This window comes from Neovison vison, chromosome 7 (assembly GCF_020171115.1).
Source record: "Neovison vison isolate M4711 chromosome 7, ASM_NN_V1, whole genome shotgun sequence".
Taxonomy (NCBI): domain Eukaryota; kingdom Metazoa; phylum Chordata; class Mammalia; order Carnivora; family Mustelidae; genus Neogale; species Neogale vison.
Window position 1 is genome coordinate 111,617,848 of NC_058097.1, and position 20,428 is coordinate 111,638,275.

Consider the following 20,428-nt stretch of genomic DNA (forward strand, 5'->3'; position numbering starts at 1 on the left):
AGATAGTCTAGAATTATTAACTGTCACAGTTAATCAAAAGGTGATTATATAGAGGAGATCAGATCGGAGTAAATGAGGAATGGGCATTAGAAGGGAAGAAAAGAATAGGACACAAAACACAGGGGTAAGACTAAGAATTGATGACAAGGTATCTGCATCCGTCAGTGGTCCCAGTTCTTTTCCAGACCGGTTATCAAACCACATTCAAACATTTCCAGAATAGGGGCACTTCCCGCTTGAAAAAGGCCTTGAATTGGTCACATACGTGATAGTGAAGGAGGTTTTCTTTTCCGATACTGCAGGCCGCTTTCTTACTATCCAAGCAGTTAACAGTCTGTAGATCCTCGTCAGTGCTAAATGTAGAAAATCTGCCACAGCTATAATTAAAACTCTGGTTGGTATCCACATTAGCCAGTTGATCTGAACATTAGCCACTCAAAGCTCTTCTTGAAACTTGTAATTAGTTGGGAGAGAAATAAAATGACAGCGTGTTCTTATTGACATGACTTCAGGGTCCACACAGAGGCTGAATGGCCCTTATTCAAGGATAGCATATGGGGAAGCCTTTCAACTGTTGGAAAGTCAGGCTAAATGACTTCTCATATCACCTGCAACTGTGAAATTGTAAAATTCATTGACCTCGAAGGAAAATTACAAGATTATTCTATGAGGTGGACATCACTGGAACATTCCATCCCTCCTGGGGAGCCCTCCCGTTGAGGACACGCAGAAGCTCTGGAAACAGTGTCAGCTGTCTTCTCACTGACCCACATACCTTGCAGGGGTCACCTGTGCTGTCTGAGCCCTGAAAGCCTACTCCAAGTACCCTGTACTTACCCAAGCACTCCCCAGGCCCCAGTTCATCCAATGAAATAGCTATCACTAATGGAATCTTGGCTTGCAACCTTTTCTGGGCAGAGTTGAGGTAAGTAATTTTGGAACCCATGATACCTTAGAAATTCGGGGTCATCTATCCCATCAACAATCAAAACAGAAAATAAAGCCTCAGTAAAAAGATTATATTGCTCAACCAGTATGCCATTAGTGTAACAGATATAAATTAAAAGAGTCAGGGAGAGATTTGGTCTCTCTCTCTGTTTTTTTTTTTTTTTTTTTTTTTTTTTAGGTCTAGAACCTCAAGGAAGTTGAGAGCTTAAAGGAAAGGGGGCAGGAGGGCAGAAGGGTCATATCATAATTAAAGCTTCCACCATGCAATTAATCAAATGTGAGGTATATCACAAGAAATCGTAATAAAAAGAACAAACCCTCAGTGCATACCCTTAGTATCTAAGAAGTAGAAAAATGTGTGATGTGGGACTTCATTTCAGCTATCCACTTAGGGATTTATGCAAACAAAGGCTCGGGCTGTCAAGTGTCTATTTTGGAGTAAAGAAGAAGCAAAGCGCCATGCTGAAAACCAAATAAAATTATGCAATTCCATTCTTTAAAAATCTTTCAAAAAGAAAAAACTAATCTGTTACATGACAAAATATATAAAAATATATAGTAACTCATAGGTAAGGGGTTTTGATCCAATTTATCTGAATTCGTACCTCAATTTCTATGCCTATTTCTATGTTTGCATTCATATTTTATCAGTTATTTTGTGTTTATTGGTTGCCTCCTAAACTAAACTCCAAATACCTCAGGATGATGTCTTTTTTTTTTTTAATCCACATCAATCTGTTGCCATGCTCACTGTGGTTGACTAGCATCCCATAGAATCACTAAAAATGTTTCACCCAAACCCAACTTCTGCTTTTCCTAAGGTAAGAGAGATTGGTTGAAGTGCTTTACATAAACGTCACTAGGGAAATTCTCCATTTGAAATATGGGTAACAATTACTCTGTACCTTGAAGTCATTGTAACTTTTCAGAACATTTTCATGGAGATCATTTCATTTCAGTATCTATTTCATGAACAGTCCCCAAAGAACATTACAACCACAAACCCACCAATCACCCCCACTCAACAGTGAAAGCTATGTCTGGAGTCTTGTGCCTTTTGGTAAACCAGCAACTGGAGGTCATTCCTCCTCCAGGCAAGAAAATGTCCATTGCAATTCACCTCGCTAGAATATAACAGCGATCAGCTAGAGATCAGCATAGAGAAAGACAGCGCTCAGGTGACATTATAGCAACTCAGACTATAGAAAGATCCAGAAGTCAAAACACAGGTCTTCCTAGTCCTTGCAAAGTTGAAGGAAGACACCTAAGTGTCCTTCAATCACCCACTTAAGTAAGGTGTCCACAGTGTTTATGGTTTTCTCCCATCCTTACATTTTGTCATAATTTAGCATTCCTGGGAAGGCTGAAATGAATGCTGAATTTTTCACTGGAGCTGGGTCATGCTGACAGTGATAGCAACTGACAGGAGATTAAAAGGAACCAAGGAGACTGTGCTGAAAATGTCTCATCAAGGTCACCCACTCATGATAAGGCAAGTGGAGGGTGAGGGACAAATACAGGCTTATCGCTTAAGAACCAGCTGGGACAACGACATTATCTAATTATTCCTCTTCATTCCCATCTCCTCCAGCCTCCCACTCCAACACACATGCTTTTAATCAAGTCTGTTATTTGAAAATTACTAGAAGATGGTTCTCCTCTTATCAGTTCAAGGTACAGCTACCATAAAGGCAATGCTACCAACCTTCCCAATCGTGCCAAGCAGAAATAGTCACCCCCAAGTCACTCGGCTCACCCCTTCACCACTGCACTTACTGGTTACATGACTTTTTCCCCCAAAGCTCTGAAACCCTCATGTGTCTGAAGCATGTCCTCCTCTTCTATTAACCTACACAGTGGCAGAGCTAGCTAGCTATCTACTGACACCCATGATTCTTCCTCTCTAACACAGAGTTGCTGCTGAGAAGTTCCTGCCAAGCCAGGAACTACTTTTTCCAGCTTCACTTCTATCTGGGTGTGGCCACTGGACCAGGTTTAGTCAGTGGAATATGAGCAGAAGTGATGTACTTCACCTTGAGGTTTTTGTAACATACCATACATCCACACTCTCTTCTGCCTACCACCAGCTATGTGCAAACCTTGATGAGACAAGATGTTGCTGGCTTGATGAGGGAATCAATGCATGGAAGAGAGCTACTGTGGACTAGAAACCATGTATTGGACTAGTGCAAGAAGGAGAAATATATATATATATTTATAATATAAATATATATATATTAAAAATATACATTAAAAAATATATATATATATATATTTTTTTTTAATGTGTATACGTTTTAGGGTCTATTTGTTACCAGAGCTTGCACTAACTAATACACAAGCCTAAACCAGTGGCATATACATCCATTCAAGGGATGGCAAATAACTAAATGGGGTATTCACCCATTTGCCTATGAAAGAGCCTGATTATTTTGTGCTTTTCAAGGAAAAGATTAACTATGGATTACATCTCATGAAATTATACCCAGTAATTGTTATTATGGAAATCATCTCAGAGTGCTATATGAAACAGACTGATGCTAGGAGGGTTTTATGTTTCTTCAAATTCATAGATACATATTTAAATTTTGTTAGTGTGGGAGAATGTTCAAGTTGCCATGGCAACAAGTTAAAGCAACAGAGGGCACGTGATGTACTGGGCTGCTTGGTGCTAGCCATGCCAGCAGAAACATAAAATGATGATATCATACGGGGAAAACTCTACTAAGGGTTATGGTGTGGTAGCCAACTATCTGTCTTTCACCTTCTAGGAACCATAGTGTAACACACTGATTTGTTCACAATTTTGATAATATTTCCAGTTCTGCAATGAAATGGATTTTGGAATAAAGATGAGATGACTGGTAGAAGATCAGCACTCTATCCCCACCCTTGTGAAAATACACACACACACACACACACGCACACACACACACGCACATGCACACACTGGGCCGACGCAAGTAGACTCTGACTGAGTTGATGAATTGAATGGACAATACATTTAAAGTAAGCAATCAAATTAAGCCCCTCCAAATTGAGCAGAGGTTTTGGAGCAAATTTCTTAAGTAATTACCCCAACTCTTTGATTTACTTCACCATGCACACATAGCCTTTATTGATCCCTTCTCTGTGGACCAGGAGCCTAATTCTCTGCAATATACTTGCTCCTTATTCAAGTTATCATCACTCTTCTTATGAAAATTAAATGTTTCAAGCAGGGCTAGTCTACCTCCCCCAGGGATATTACTCTTCTCTCTGAGTGACCTTAGGGCTTCTAAGTGTCTGGAAGCAATAATCGTGAGACAGCACAAAGGGCAGGTGGCTTGAATCCAAATTAAAAGAGAAAAGAAATAGGTTTGGCCTCATGAAATGTGGCAAGTTGGAGAAGAGATGTTTGATGGGCAAGAACGCTTTGGGGGGACTGATATCGCTGGCTGTTCTTTGAGTAGTAAAGGTAAAGAAAAACTCCCCTGACATCATTTCTCCTTAACACCCTAGCAAGTAATTCAGGAAAACTTTCAACTCTAAGAAGAAATAAAGAAAAAGGATGGCATCCTGACTTTTAGTCTAGACTCCCCTTTTCTTCCCCTTCTCTCACCCTATTGTTTCTAATTCTATGTGCGGATTCACTAGTGTCTTCTCCAGCCCCTTCTAGTTTCATTCTGAAACTATACTGGCCAACTTCTTGGAGAAGAGATGCAAGCTTCAAGAGTCCTTCCCTCCCTGGGACAGCAGGAGCCATGCAGGGAAGAGATTCCAATGGATAGAAGCCTTTACTGTAGTGAGAAGCGGGACAGAACGGAGGCGGACTCTGGACCCCACCTGCAGTGGTGCAAGGCACAACCATTTCAAGGCAGAACACGGCACAGGCAACATGAAGAGGAATCGAACTGAATCACAATGCCAGACAGTCTCAGGCGGCCCCTTGACTGCTCCTGGTACAAACCAGGGTCAAAGACGTCTGACGGGGCTCAGTAGACAGAGGAGATCAATAATGCTAAAGAGTAACGTCTGCAGTGAGAAACAAATCATTGCAAGTTCAAATAAAATGCTCTCCATGCTCAGGTCTGCGGACGGAAGCCCTACAGCTGCCATACTGGCGTTGCCCTCGGGATACCCCCTCTCTCCGCGGGAGGGGTAAGAGGGGGAGAGAGAAACAGCCAGAGCCAGGGGTGGTCTTCCAGCTCTTGTGTTGTCTGCCACTGAGAAACCCCAAATAGTTTAGCGTCCATCTGGCCGATTCAAGGAGAAAACACTGAGAGCATGAACTATTTTGAGAATGATGAGAATAAAGCACACTTCAGTCTCAGAAGAGGTTGGGAGGTAGCTAAATGAAGTTATGAGCAGCAGAATAAGCAGAAAGCAAATTGTATTCAATGACTTAAACCTACTGAGAACTTATTACACAAGCCAGGTCCATTTACTACTAAGGAAACTAAAGCATGGAGCTGTGAAGCCACATTCCGAACATCCCAGGATTGTCCATGGAAACTCCAGGACTCACACCGAGGCTGACTCGCTACAGAGTCAGACAGTGGCCTTAACTCCATGCCACACAGCTCTGTACAGGGCTCACTTCTAACTGCAACTAAGTATGTTTCTCTAGGCCTTTCTCTTTCTAGCGGTCTTCATCACGCCAGGGTCGCTGGTGTGCACTTGACCCATCCTGATGCACAGAAACAAGGACATGTATTTCTAAAGGCCATCCAGCTGTCTGGGTGGAGGCTGGAGGCATCATGCAGTGGATCACAGGGAAAGGCAGAGGGCATGGGCATTGCAGCATAGTATCCTGCCATTTACTCCTCTTGGGGAAGTCTGCTAGGGGAGAGTTGAGTTCTTGAATCAAGAGGACAAACTGGCAAATTGCACTGTGGGTTACTCACACCTCTATAGTTTTGTTATTATTGTTGTTGTTCAATATATGGCACATTGTTTTGAGAACCTACACCAACAGAAGCAAAAATAATGTAAAAGGCAGAGTCCATGGCCAGGACTTAAATTCTACATTGGGAGCATGCTGTCAGGGTCCTTCTGGGGACATAAATTCTCTGTGGCTCCCCAACCCTCTTGACCCATTTCACAGATGCTGTACTAATGGTAAAAATGGAAGAACTTCAAAATGACTGGTATCCATTTTGCTCTACCTGTGGTTAAAAATTACTCTTCCGCCTTAGGAAGAAAACTAGGATTGACTCAGCAGGGCCAACACTTAGCACCTGGTACTAGGTGATTTGTCCACACCCTAGCTTACTGATTTCTCACAACCATCTTTTGAGGTACCACACACCTACCTTCTAGCTGATGGAACTGAAGTTACAGTGATCAGTTTGCCCAGGGCCAGGCCCTAGGTGGTAGCACAGGGACGCACGCCTATATTCTCATGACATTCGTAATCAGTAGTCTTTCGTCTATGTTCTTCTTGGCCTCTTTAATGATTAAGATCCTTGCCACACCTCTGGGTTATCATTATAACCTTGAGCAGTCATAGTTCCATGAAGTAGAAGGTATAGGGTATTGAGCTGAGAAATTATACCAAGATCAATGTAAACTCCAGAAGGTAATGCTTTGTCAAAACTCCTTAACTAAGTGGTTTACCTCTCCTCTGTCTGTCTCCCCTAAAACGGACATAGAGAAAAATCATTCTGATTACTTGAAAGTTGATTAGTTGATGAGTTGGTCGGTTGGTTGATTCCAGATTTCCAGAGACTTAAAGAGAAGCATTTCATGTCAAAATAAACTTTTGTGGATAACGTCTACTTGGGAAAGGATCTCAGATGAGCGGACGTAATGTGCTCGGGGATGGGTCCACCTCTGGAAACACAGGGTGGAGTGGAAAGGGTAGGAGCTTGGGAGTCATCCAGACCCAAATGAGAATCCTGGCTCCCCAACCGGGGAAAGTGGAGGAAGTCATTTTCCTTCTCTGAGGCTCAGTGTCTTCATCTTTAAAATCATAATGATGCCACCAACCTCAAAGAGGCAAGATGAGGAACAAATGAGATGACCTACATGAAAAGCTGATCATCACACTCGGCACAACAGACACTCATTCAGGAAAGCAGAGTTTCTTTCTCAGTCCTTTCTGACTACCTCTTTAATGTCCTTGAAGGAGATGGGGCGAGGGCACGAGTAGCGCCCCCTGCTGGTTGAGTGCAGAGTCCATCTAAGGAAGAAAGGCATCGACTTTTGGGATTCTCACCATCTGCAACTTAAATTGGCTGGAGGAAGAGGCAATTCATACTCTTGCCATTTATCCTTGGGTACCCTGGTGTTGGTGGCCAGGAAGGTGGCATTTCAAACAAAGGATGTCTGACAATTGTAAGGCCAGATGATTCCTTTACTACTATTTGGTGTGTTGTGTAACAGATCTCCATATTGTGCCATTCAGAGTCTCTCACAACTGCCTGAATCCCACAGATGGCGTCTCCGCTTTCATACCGCCCTACTTTCCCAGAATTTCTACATCTCCAGGGCCATTACCGCCTCCTGACTCTCTCACACTTATCCTATTATGCTATTATCCTGCACCCAGCACTGGCTGCTTTATTTTCTACTTTCTGCCACAATATTATGGGGCCTGAGTTGCCGACTCTCAGATAGTGTCTGTCTGCTTGCTGTTTGTGTGCTCTACTGGGGAAAGGGAGGTGTGGAATATCCATTTGTGTACATATCAGGCGAGAGACAATGCCAAAGCATTTCAGCAAGCAGAAAGCATTCTAACGGGGATGCCGCAGGCAGAGGAAGGGGTTGCCTGTCCCACTAAAATAATTAAACCCCATCATTTCAAGTCCCCCCAACACCCTGTTATGTATATAATCCGAACGGCAAGGGAGGATGAGCAGTTAGCTGGTGAATTATCTTTGCATGTGTTCCCCTTTAAGAAAATAAACCACACACAAAAATTTTTTAATCACTTTACAGTATCAACTGTTCAAGTGGCTCCCTACACAGAATTCTCTACCTCCGTGACAGCTCCTTTTCTGTGTCGATGGAATAGGCTAGAACCTGAGAGTTGTTCAGATCCAGTGCTAGGTTCAATACTTAGATTTCCAAATCCTAGTTGTATCGCCCGGGCTATTGTCTTCGCACTGCAACCAACTTGGCAAAAGACTCAGTTCTTGGAGCTTCTATTTCCTCGTCTATTATACGGGGATGACACTGCGTACCTGGCCTCATTTGGGGGAAAATAACTGAAGAACGGGGAAGCTGGTGATATCGTGCCCACGATCAGAGGAACTGAGACTTATTTATCCCGCTCCCTTCTTCAACACTCAAACACGCCATCAACGTGTTTATGGCTCTCTCCCATAATTCCAGTGGCCTATCTTCCTAGGTAAACTGGTTTCCGTGGGGCTGTTTTCATTCCCTCTTACTCAGCCCGGGGACTTAGAATAAGGGCTTAACAAATATTAGTGGAACTGGGAACAAGTCGAATTACAAACCTACAGAACAATTGGTGGGTTCAAAGGAAGAGAGGATCACAGTTTCTTTCAATTTGATTCTTTTCAGCCATACCCTTACAGATCGCCATTCATAGTACTGTCTTAAAAAATGATCATGCTTCCATCTGACATACAAAAAATAAAGAGAGAGAGAGAGAGACAGAGACAGAGAAATGAAGAAAGATGGAGGGAGGGACAGAGGGAGGGCAGAGGAAGAAAGGGAGGGAAGAAAAAAAGAAGACAACACCTGGGAGCTTCTGATGTCAAACAACAGTCCCTGACTACCCATCTTAAGCACAATGCTCGTAGAATACAAATCAACTTCACTACTAGCTACACCTAAAGGATAATTAAGAAGTACAATGTGATTTGGGAAAGAGGGAGGAGAGAATCCCTAACTCCCACGGCTAACCAGAAATGACTTGAATCCTCTGACATGTTATATTATCGGTGTAACTATCCCATCCCAGCAATAAGACAGATGGAAAGTAAAAGTGGATCTTTTATGGAGTCCCAAATAGATCATCATCAGACATCATCTTTCTTTACTGAGCACCTACTATGTGTTTATAGCTCAGTTGCCCAGAAACTAATTCAGATCAGCTTAGCCCCAGTGGAATAAAGTTTGAGCCATGCATGATAAAGCTTGAATTAAATGCTTATTTAGAAAGAAAAAACAAGCAAGCTGCCTCTAAAAGAAGGAAAAGGGCACCGGCCCCCATTCTGGGAGGGACAACGTCTAGACCTCCCCTCAAAGAAAGTCTTATGTGTGGACCCAGGTGCTGCTGAGGGGGGCCTGGCGGGGTGGTGAGGGATGAAAGGCTTTCTGGAGGCCCTCTGACCCCAGCCGTCCCACGGGAAATGAGCGAGGAGGCTGCTGGCTGGCAGACAAGCAGGTGTGCCCTTAAGAAGCCATGGAGATTAGCCGGGGCTTATCCAAACCTCTGCAGGAGGCAAATCTCTCCTGGCTCTCTCAGGAGACCTCAGCCCTCCTCTGGCATCAAATAAGCCAGATGCAGAATGGACGTCAACTTGGCCTTTGTGAGTCCCGGGCCCCAGAGCAGGAATCTGGACACCATGACACTCACCAGAGCCCCCAGTGAGAATGGGTTTCTGAACAATATGTTTAGAAAAAGGAAAAGGGGGCAAAAGAAATGACCACAAGTCGGAATCACAGACAAACGAAGCTTCACTTATACTCACATCTTTGTCTTTGGGGCAGTCTTTACGCCGCATCCACCCCACCTCAACCCACCCCCAGCCCCACATTTGACAATTTGACCGTAAGTTTCTTTTTTCTCAAGAAACTATGGCTTCTGGGGCAAGTAGCTGGTATCTGCTCTTTGGCAAAGGTAAAAGCCAAAAGGCTCAAAGATTGAGACCCTCATTCTCAGGAGCCCTAAGGAAAGCAAATTAGCAACATAAGCAGTGGAAGGAAGAAAAGAGGGGTTCCCATCAGTGTGGAATACATCCATTTAATTCCATGCCAAGGTCCAATGATGTAGGGCAAAGAACACTGGCTTTAGAGTCAGCAGATATGCATTAGAATCCTGATTCTGCTGTGTACAAGCTGTGTGACTCTGAACAAATTACCTAACCTCTCTGAGCATTGATTTTCCCATCCCAAGGAGAGCATTAAACAGAATAATTATACAAGCAGCTGGCAGAGTACCTTACTTATAAAAGGTGCTCAATAAACTTAGTCCCTTCTACTCTTCCCTCTTTCAATAACCCAATTCATTACATAAAACAGTAGATAAAATCCCTACTATTTTACACTTCTCGAAACCCATTCCTAGGGAGGGTCATTCACTTGCCCAAACCTCACCTAGATGGAAAGAGTAGAATGCAGAATCCAGATTTCCCCGATGCCCTTGCTAGGCCTTTTGCTGTTTGATGGGCACCATAAAGATGACCCAGTGCCCAGTCTCAGAAAGGTCCAAACATGGGTGTAGCAGAGGGGAGACATCAGCATCCGATGCTAGTACAAACCAGGGAGGCTGGAGCTGTACTTGTCTCTCAAATATGCTTGAAACTCACCAGGAAACACAAGGCATGTATGGGATTGGGCGGGGGGGCGATGCGGGTGGGCTTCACAACTTTAACTAACAGTGTAACCAAGAGTCCTCTCATCTTTTAAACTGGTTGTACCACACACACACTCAAGTACAAGACCACTGGCTCTGGAATGTCTGAAATGGGGAGATGTCCTTGACACAATGACAACAATAATGGGACTTTTTTCTTCAATTCACCACCTTCCCTGCCAGTGCATGCCAGGCCAGCGGGAACGTCCCTCCGGACCGTGGGCACTGCCTCCTCTCCACCTGACTCTCAGACCATCTCTGGGGCAGGAAGGTTCTCTGCAACCCAGACTGCGGTCCATCTTATCTTGGTTTCTTCCCAAAGGTAGTTAAATTTCTGTTTCCGTTTGAAATACCCTATCACCCGTACCTAAACGGATAATTTTAGAACTAGGACTCTCACATGCGTTCTCTTGTTTTATAAATGAAGAAACTGAAGGAGGCTCAGAGATGTGGAAAACTTGTCCCAGGTCATGAAGCTAACGTGGTCAGTGCTGTGTCGATTCGGCGCCCGCCCCCTCCACTGACTGACCCAGGGTTTGGGGACCACGTGGATGGGAGAAACAATCTTTTTGCACAGTTTCATCAGTCTAGAGCTAACTGTGCACAGAGCTCCTGAGAAAGGCATTCAAGGTCAAGTGTAGTAAGAACACAACCTGTATAATAGTCAAATATTCCATTAAATATCCTCAAGGAAAAAAATAAATAAATAAAATGCCAAAAAGCCCTTGCAAGAAGTACTTCTTTTTAAATTCAGAGACTTCTTTGTTGGTCCCAAAGGCAGTGTGCTATAATTATTAATGGAGAAGTCAAATCACTATAAATACATTCTTTGCTTTTGTCTCTTCATGTCTGAAAAAGTTGTTTCTTTCAGCTATAATTTACTGATCAACTACTCTGTTCCAGGTATACGCTAAGGCCAAGAATATGCAAATGGACAGCCACAGCCTCTGTGCTCAAGAAACTATCTGAGAAAGGGTAAAAACAGGTACTACATAAGATAAATCAAAGACCTAAATGTAGGGCCTAAAGCTTTAAAACACTTCAGAGAAAATATAGGGAAAACTTTCATGACGTTGGATTTGGCAATGATTTCTTGGACGTAGCAACAAAAGCCAAATAAAAAAAGGAAAAAGAAAAAAAAAGATAAATCAAAATTTAAAACCTCTGTGCATTAAATGACATGATCAGCAAAAAGGCAACCCTCTGAAAGGAAGAAATTATTTGCAAATCATCTATCTGAGGAGGAATCTCAAATCGATGAAAAACTACAACTCAAAAAAAAACACAAACAAACAAACAAAAAAACCTTGATTCAAAAATGGGCAAAGAACTTGAATTTTGGCAAAGAAGGCATACAAATGGCCAGTAAGGATGTGAAAATATCACCACTCCTCAGGGAAATGCAAAATTTACACTACAATGAAATACTACCTCCCCCTCCTTAAGAGAGTTGCTACCCAAAGCAGAAAATAGGCACTGAAGAAGGTATGGAGAACTCAGAAACCATGTGCCCTGTTGGTGGGATGTAAAATGGGATTGCCAGTGTGGAAAATAGTGTGGTGGTGCCTTCCATACTTAGAAACAGAGCTACTGTATGATTCCACAATCATACTTGTGGGTACGTATCCAAGAGAACTGAAAACAGGGTCTTGAAGAGATATTTGTACATCTGTGTTCATAGCAGACTTACTCATGGGATCCAAAAAGTGGAAATGACCCAAGTGCCCACTGACAGATGAACGGATAAGTAAAATGTGGTCTCTACGTACCCTTGGAATACTACTCAACCTTACAAAAGAAGGAAATCCTCATACATGCTACACTATGGATGGTCTAGTGGACATTATGCTAAGGCACAGAAGCCAGTCACAACACAACTTCACAACTATTTGTGAAGACAAATAGTGTATGATATCACTTATACCTGGAAACTAAAAAACAAAACAAATGAACAGACAAAAAAGACAGAAACAGATTCATAAGCACTGAAAACAAACTGGCAGTTTTCAAAGAGGAGGAAAATTGGGAGGTGGGGGCTGATATCAGGGAAGGAGAGGTAGAGGTATGAACTTCCAATTATAAGTCACAGGGATCAAAACCACAGCATAGGAAACATAGTCAATAATATTATAATAACTTTGTTAAAAATGATGAAGATAGTAATTTTTATGTTGTATATATTTGCTAAAAAATTAAAAAAAAAATAAGACAAGAAATACAGGCAACGTCATCGCCATCAGTAAACTTAGCAGGAGCGAATGGAAATCTCTAGTACCCTAGAAAACACTGCAAAGGACCATGAAGCCACTATAAAACAACAAAGAAATGCTAAGATTCTGTGTGAAAACATCCTGAGAGGAGAAGAGGGAAAGCCTTGATGAAGATGGTGAACTCTAGATCCCGACTGAGTCTTTCCTCACAAGACCATAAGCCTCACCACGTGTTCATAAAACCAACAATGTTAAATTTCTCCATCCAGTTAGACATTGCTTGAGGCACCATCTTGATAGAACAGACATATAAGAACAACCTAAAAATTTCTAAATTGTTAACCTTGGCTTGTGACTGTTAAGAGGTTTTGCCTCCTATCTTCAAGCAGGGCCAATGGGTATGGAGGAGCCCTCTGCCGTGATTTGATACATTTTTGAAACAAAACATTAAGCTCTTAAGGACTTACCGGTTGACTTCATCTGACCAATAGTCTAGATCTTGGTTCCCCTTCCACAGGGCAGATCTCCTGCAGCATCACCGTCTTGGACAGACAGGAACAACGGAAGGTGAAACAGCAGCATCTTTAGTGAGAGGGAAGACAAGAAAGACGGATTACCCCAGGTAAAGGGAGAGTAATTTCCCCACGGTCCGGACACTTACATACCTCACCCAGCTTATGGGTGACCTTCAAACACCATGCCTCTCTCCTTAGCATTTAATGAGCTCCCTTGCTGTGTGTCTGTGGGCTCAGGGTTGTGCTAAGGCTGGGAGTGCCTGGAGATGTGGTGCAGCCCCTCCACTCGGGAATGTCCCATCCTAGGGAGTGAGAAAGCATGAAAGACCGAACCACGTTGTCAGAACGCAGGATGTCTTGTGGTTCTGTGCCTCAACTAAAGGACACGCACCGCCTCCCCTCCTGCCCCTGTCAGCAAAGAAAGCTGGAGTCCAGAGGAACAGAACGTTCACCAGGGAGTGCCTCCTGACTCCCTTGGCCCAATGAGGTGACGTCCTCAAACCCACGCGCCCTGGTGCTCAGCCTCCCTCTCATTACACGCCTAGTCTCTTCTGGACTTGGTCAGAGCCCGCTGATGAGTCCGAGAGCACAGGACTCCATCCCTATTCTTGCTGGTAAACACTCCCCATCCCTTGGCCACGGAACACACAACCATACCCCAGGTGAAAAGGCAAGTGGCCAGCGAGCGCCCACGTCAAGCCCGTCAGCACCACGGTCCGAAATGCAAGGCTGGCAGCACTGTCTTCATGAACAAAATACGACGCATCACCATGATCCCACGGCTCTGCTAGACCTCCCTGCCTGACCTGCTGGGTCAGCCGCACCCCCACCGTTTCAGACGCCCCAACAAATCTGCGCATGCTCCCTGATGACGCAAAACTCCGTGGGCACACGCGCATGTGCACATGTGTTGTTGAAGCTCCCGTGCCACTGCATGGTCCTGGATTGAAAATTCCTCTGCCCTCCACTGACCTAGAAGGGGGAGGCGCCGTCAGTCGGCCCCTGAGCATCTGCATCCGCTCGTTCTAAAGTCAGCCTCTCACCCCAGCCCGTGGAACGTATTTAAACCTCAGTGAAGGGCCCTCACTGTCTTTTGTACTGGATCCATCCACCAGGCTGAATGAAGCTTTTAGAACCAGCAAGGACCAGATGGCCCTCCAAGATCATTTCTGAATGTTTCCATCTGAGTCATTTGTATGCGGAAGTCTTCACAAAATAGCAATCTGGGTAGCAGGCTCCAGGCTGAGTCCAGCTTTCCAGACAGCCCATCTTTGCCTACAATTGAGAAGACAAGCACAATATTGTAGGGTTCCACAAAAATATTACAGCATTTATCTATATGTGTAGCATCAAATACACGAAGTGTCCCTGTCAGGCTGTCACTACAATGGTAGTGTGCCACAGCTACCTCCTTCCCCAACTTACTTGTCTTTCTCCCACTGCACCTACCCCTTCTCCCCCTGCGCAGGCTGAAAGCCAGCTTTGCCAATCAGCCAGCAAAGGGTACTGCAGCACTGGGGCAAGAATTCGATTCCCGGTTCTGGGCCAATCCAGAGCCCGGAGAGATTAAGACTCATGAAAATGGGCTCTAGCCTTATCACCTGCTGGGAGCTCCCAGCCAGAAAGCTGGGGTGGGGTGGAAGATATGGAGCCAGCAGGGCACTGGGAGCCAGCAGGGCACTGGGAGCCAGCAGGGCACTGGCCTGCTCGTCTCAGCAAGTGTGAGCACAGTACCAGGAGTCCCAGAATAGGGCCAAGGGGGGGTTCCTGAGGGGGAGGCAAATCCATATGAAGGGAGTCAACCTAGCATTCCCCAGCCTGGGGAATCTACCCTAGAGAAGAGGAAACTTAGGCTCATGCAAACACTCATACGGAGATATTTATGGCAGCTCTGCTCGTCATCATCCCAAACTGGGAATGATCCAAATGTCCTCCTACCACTGAATGTAGAAACCAAATGTGGTGTATCCATACAACAGAAAACCACTCAGCATTTAAAAAAAAAAAAAAAAAAAAAAGTAAATTATGGATACATACGGTAATGTCGATGAACCCCCAAAGGCATTATGTTGAGGGAATGAAGCCATTCTCAAAAATTCCATTTGCGCGATGACATTTATACAAGATTTTCAACATCTCAGCATTGTCAGGAACCAGGGGTGAGGGAAGGGTACGACGGCAAAGGAATAGTATGAAAGAATGTTTTGGAGTTGATGAAATGTTCTGGATCTTGCTTTTGGTGATGATTACATGAATTTATGGCTGTGTCAGAATTCATAGAACTGTATACTCAGGTCAGATTCATGATATGTTAATTAAAAACAAAAATTTCAAAAGAAAAAAATGTATTAAAAAATCAAAGGGATATAACATGAGGGGCAGGATGGGATATGCAGATGAAGAGTGAAATCAACGAATGGTCATCATCAAGAATGTAGAGTTGGGGTACAGCACAGAAGACCAGATCAGAGTCCAGCCAGGAGGACAGGCTGATGGGGATGGGCCCAGAAGATCAGGCTGATGGGACAGAGAGGCCATCTGGACCCTCGTGATGTTGGCTGAGCAAGGAGTCTGTCACTCAATGTTCATGTGGCTCCAGAGACTCTGCTCACCCTTAAGAACCAATATTCATGGTAGTGCAGAGCAGGCTCAAGTTATTTCTACACTTCCCTTGCTGAGAAGAAGGGGCTCCTCAGCTTTGGGCTGGGCTTTAGTTGAGAAGGGTAAGTGACAAACAAAAGCCAGACACATCTAATCTAACCTTCTCATTTACAGATGGGGAATCTGGGAGAACCCCCAAATCTCACTGCCGGCTAGTGCCCTCAGAGGTCCTGGATCCCAGCCCTGGACCCTTTCCACCATGACTCACACCACTCCCTTGTTAGTTCTCCAGCCTGGGGACAGTATTGGTCTGCATCTGCTTTGGGCAGGAGAGATTATGTTTTCCCATTTAAAAAACAGCAGAACAAAGGTGACACTATTGCATCCAATCACAACACATTGAAACATTTACTATCTTCCTTAACCTTTTACTTGCTGTTCTTTTCTCAAATGAATTGCTCACTAAATCCCATATCAAAATCTTGTGTCATCCTTCTCTTACTCAAGCCATTAAATATAATGATTAGACTGGATGATAAAAAGATAGTCAAAGATCTTACCTATCAAATAACCTTCTATATCCTATCCACATGTCTCATTTCCACCTAACTCTGTAGAGCTCAGAGAAGGGAGGATAGCCTCACACTTTGAGCTTATGACTCTTGGATTCAATGGTATGCAAGATAAGCCCGAGTTGAAGAAAGAGTGGATTGGAGGTCCTGATTCACTCCACTGATAAGAGATTTGAGATTTTATGATATGAAATGGGACATGGATGTGAAATTCTAGGTAAGTTACTTCCTCTCCTGAGATTTAACTTGCTCCCTTATAATGTGAGCTGACTGAGTTAGAAAATCACCACGGTACTTTCTGGTCCTACAATGTTAACGTTCCATGTTTAGCCTTAAGTATAGATTGAGAATAATTAAAGCAGTGCACACAAATTTGAGAAGTTTAATTTAGTAAATAGTTATTGAGGGTCTACTCTATTTTTAGGCTACATGCTAGCCAGGAGGTATTTAAGAATATGTAAAAAATGAACCCTGACTTTAAGGACACATAGCCTAATGGATCAGAACAAGACTCTAGATTTAAAGGCTCCACAGTCAAGGCACAGTTTCCCCTGTAACCATCTGGGACATTTGTTTAACCTCTCCAAACTTATTTCTTCATCTATAAATTGCAAATAATAATGGTTCCAGCTATGAGTGAGAAATAAATAAGAGTATATTAAGTTTTATTATTAAGCCATTTATATTACTTTTCTATCCTCTTGAAACAGCATTTTTCTTTCTCCCTCCCATACTCTTTTTTTTGCAAATGATCTCCATTTTTAATTTCCTTTCTTGAAGTTGAATTTCCTATTAATGGTTTGAGATGCAATTCAAGTTCTACTTCTCCATGAAGACTTATCTATCTGTTCCAGCCAATACAGATCTCTCTGTCTCTGGGTTTTTGTTGCCTTTTTAAAACATTAAATGGTATTTCTTATTGTTTTATAATTGAGTCAGGTATGAATGGTTGTAAGCTTTTTTGAACTCCAGCTTCTTCTGCACACAGGGACCTCAGATTCTACAGGTATCAAGTTGAACCCATGATCTTATCCAAAGATACCACTCCTCTCCTTGGGTTCATTCAATTCATGGTTTCTCAATTGTTTATACTAAATACTCAAGTATTTATCATGTTTCCTTTCCAATATACCCACCTCCAGTCCATCCTATTAATTCCAATGTATGTGCATTGCTCTGATCATCCTCTCTCATCTCCATGAGCATCTCTTGACAGGGTTAATGCAATGGCGGAAGGCAGGATGTCTTAGTCTCACCTAGCAAGTTTTTCAAAATATCCTTATTAACCTTCCCATCACCCTGTATCAGAGCAGAAACTTGGTTGAGGTGAGGGAAGAAACAGAAGACTAGGCAGGGAAAAAGCCTGCGTATTTTGCAAAAGCTTCCCAGATTATTCTGATATATTGCCCATCACTGTTGAACACCATCATGTTAAACTTCCTCCTTTCCAATCCTTTCTCCCTCTACTGACCAAATTACTTTTCAAAATTTCCAGTAATAACAGTTCCTCATTGCCTTTCAGGAACAAACAACAGATTCTTTAACCTGGCTTTCACATGGCTCCAGGCCACCTTCCTGACCTGATTTCCTCCAATTTCTTCCATGCCCAGTAGGTTCCAGACAAACAAACCAGACCTTGTTGTCCTAGACACACCATACCCTTTCATAACCCCTTCCCTGATTCACATTTTACCTTGGAATTCCCTTCTGTTCTAATGTCATTAATCTACCTGAAAAAATGCCACTTAACTTTCAATGCACAAACCAATGCTGCCTCCTCCATGAAGTCTACCCCAATTCCTTCCCCTTTCCGGGCAGAATTAGCTGTTCCCTCCTCTAGACCTTCATATCATTCTGTTCACAGTGTTAATCCACTGACCAACAGTTTGGGTAGGCTAACTTCCTTGACTCCCTCCAAAAGGTTACAGGTCTTTCTTTTGGTCTCCTACATAACTGTTTAACTCTGTTACAGTTACACCCTATTGCATTCTGTGTGTGTGTGTATGTAAGTACATGTTGAGTTTCCTGACCCATTTATCTACCAAATTAACATAATCTCCTCAAAGATAGATGCCACCTTATCTTTCATTGAATCCCTAGCACCAACCAAGGGTGCAGAATTTTAGTGGCCCCTAAATAAATAAATCTTGGGTCAAAATTCAAATTAGACATCATCCCCTAGTCAGTCTTCCCCAGCTCTAAGAAGTTGCCTTGCTTCACCACAGCACACTGTACATACCACTTTGTACCAAAATTATCTGTTAACCAGTCCATGTCCTTAACTAAGACTTTAACTTCATTAGGGATATAAACCATAATTTTTCCCTCTTTCTTACCCATGGCATAGGGCACAGTGTCTGACAAATGGCGCTACTCGCCAATGTTCTAGAACAACTAAACTGAATGCACTGTTGTTTCTTTGCAGGGATCTTCACTGTATCTTTTACCACTCTTACATTTTGACACCTCCAGCCTTGGACTGAGAGCAAGCATTCAGCAAATATTTGTCAAGTGACATAGTCATATGGAATGTTCCAGAATAAGTGGAGAGGATTCAGTGCCCTTCTTAGTTGTGTTTCCAGGAAAGGACAGATTGAGTCTTTCAGGCCATCATCCCAATCCTAGCCATTGTCCTCCCTGGTATTTCAAGTCAAGTCACCAAAAACAAGGATCTGTCATTGTTCTAATTTCTAGCTTATTTATCCGGTCAAATACCAGGCATTTTGCTCCTCTCCAGTTGTCCCAATATATTCACCAGATTGGCCTGTGTCATATTAACCTTACCCAGGACTAGAAAAGAAAAAAGAATGGAGGGGACACAGAAATAAAATTCTCAGGAAAATTAAAAGTAATGCCTACTTATGTGACAAATTCAAAGCTGAGGTTTGGATCACTGGTTAATGTGTTCCTAATACACAGGCCTACTGGATAATGAAAACTTTTAACATTACTTTATCCACAACTGAAAAGTTTTGAAATTTTGAAATATTTGAAATTTTGTTTTTAAAAACGACACCAAAATATCAGGATATTTATGGGCATACACTCAATTGCAACTTATTATTAAAAGCTTTGAAAACAATGTGTGGTATGTTTTCCTTTACATAGTAATAATAATTACCATGTTTTTAAAAAGCATAAACCTGATAAAGTCTTTTTCTCCATATTTAAGTATAATAACACAAATACCCTTTTAGAAGTTTATAAATTGCCCAAACATTTTGAAAGCTGAGGCACAATCAGCTGAAACCATTATATAAAGCACGGTTAGCTAGTGAGCAACCCCCAAGAAACCATTTTCCTAGAAGTTGGAAAGTAGCACTAACTAGAGTTAAGTAAAAAGAACGAGTTCAACATTGGTCATAGCACACAGACTGGGAGGAGAGGCAGAAAGCATGGTTGCCATGAAAATAGGAGTTACTTTCCAGATAGGTTTGTATGTGAAATTGCTCAGAGGAAAAAATATAATGAACCTGCCCTTCTTATTTAAGATAAAAGGTAGAGGGATACTGGTGAACTTGAATTCACATTGTATGATTTTATTTAAAAGTCCCCAGAGTCAGGATTATTCTCAATTTCTAGAATCGAGGATAGATGATTGTCTTTCTACAGTGAGGTCATTTGTGTGATTAGGTGTAATGCAGTATTTTAAGGCTCCATCGAGAAGAATGAAATGAAGTCAAGAATTGAGAGGGCCTGGTTCAGATTCATCTTACAAATCTGACACCAGAAAAAAAAAAAATGAGTCTGGACTTGAGTGATTCTAACTGATTATCCATTCCACCAAATTTCACTGGTATGAAATGAAGTGATGTGGGATATCCAAAATAATTAGTCCTCATCAGGGAAGGATGGGCCCCAGTGATGATGACCACACTGAGTTGCCATTTAAGGTCATTTCCCAGATGAGCAAGTAGTAGGGGGAGGTGGGTGGAAACCATTTTGAGAAGATTCAATGCTTCTAATATCATCCATCCTAATGTCTGCATGTTCTGGCTATATATGAAAAGAAAGGAAAGTTCAAAACTATCTCAAATGTCTCCAATGTGCAGA

General features: G+C 42.7%; 1 pseudogene; it reads right to left on the bottom strand.

Moving 5' to 3' along the window:
* Positions 1 to 946, bottom strand: part of LOC122913445 — a 43,806-nt pseudogene extending 42,860 nt beyond the window's left edge.
* Positions 947 to 20,428: the final 19,482 nt, after the last annotated feature.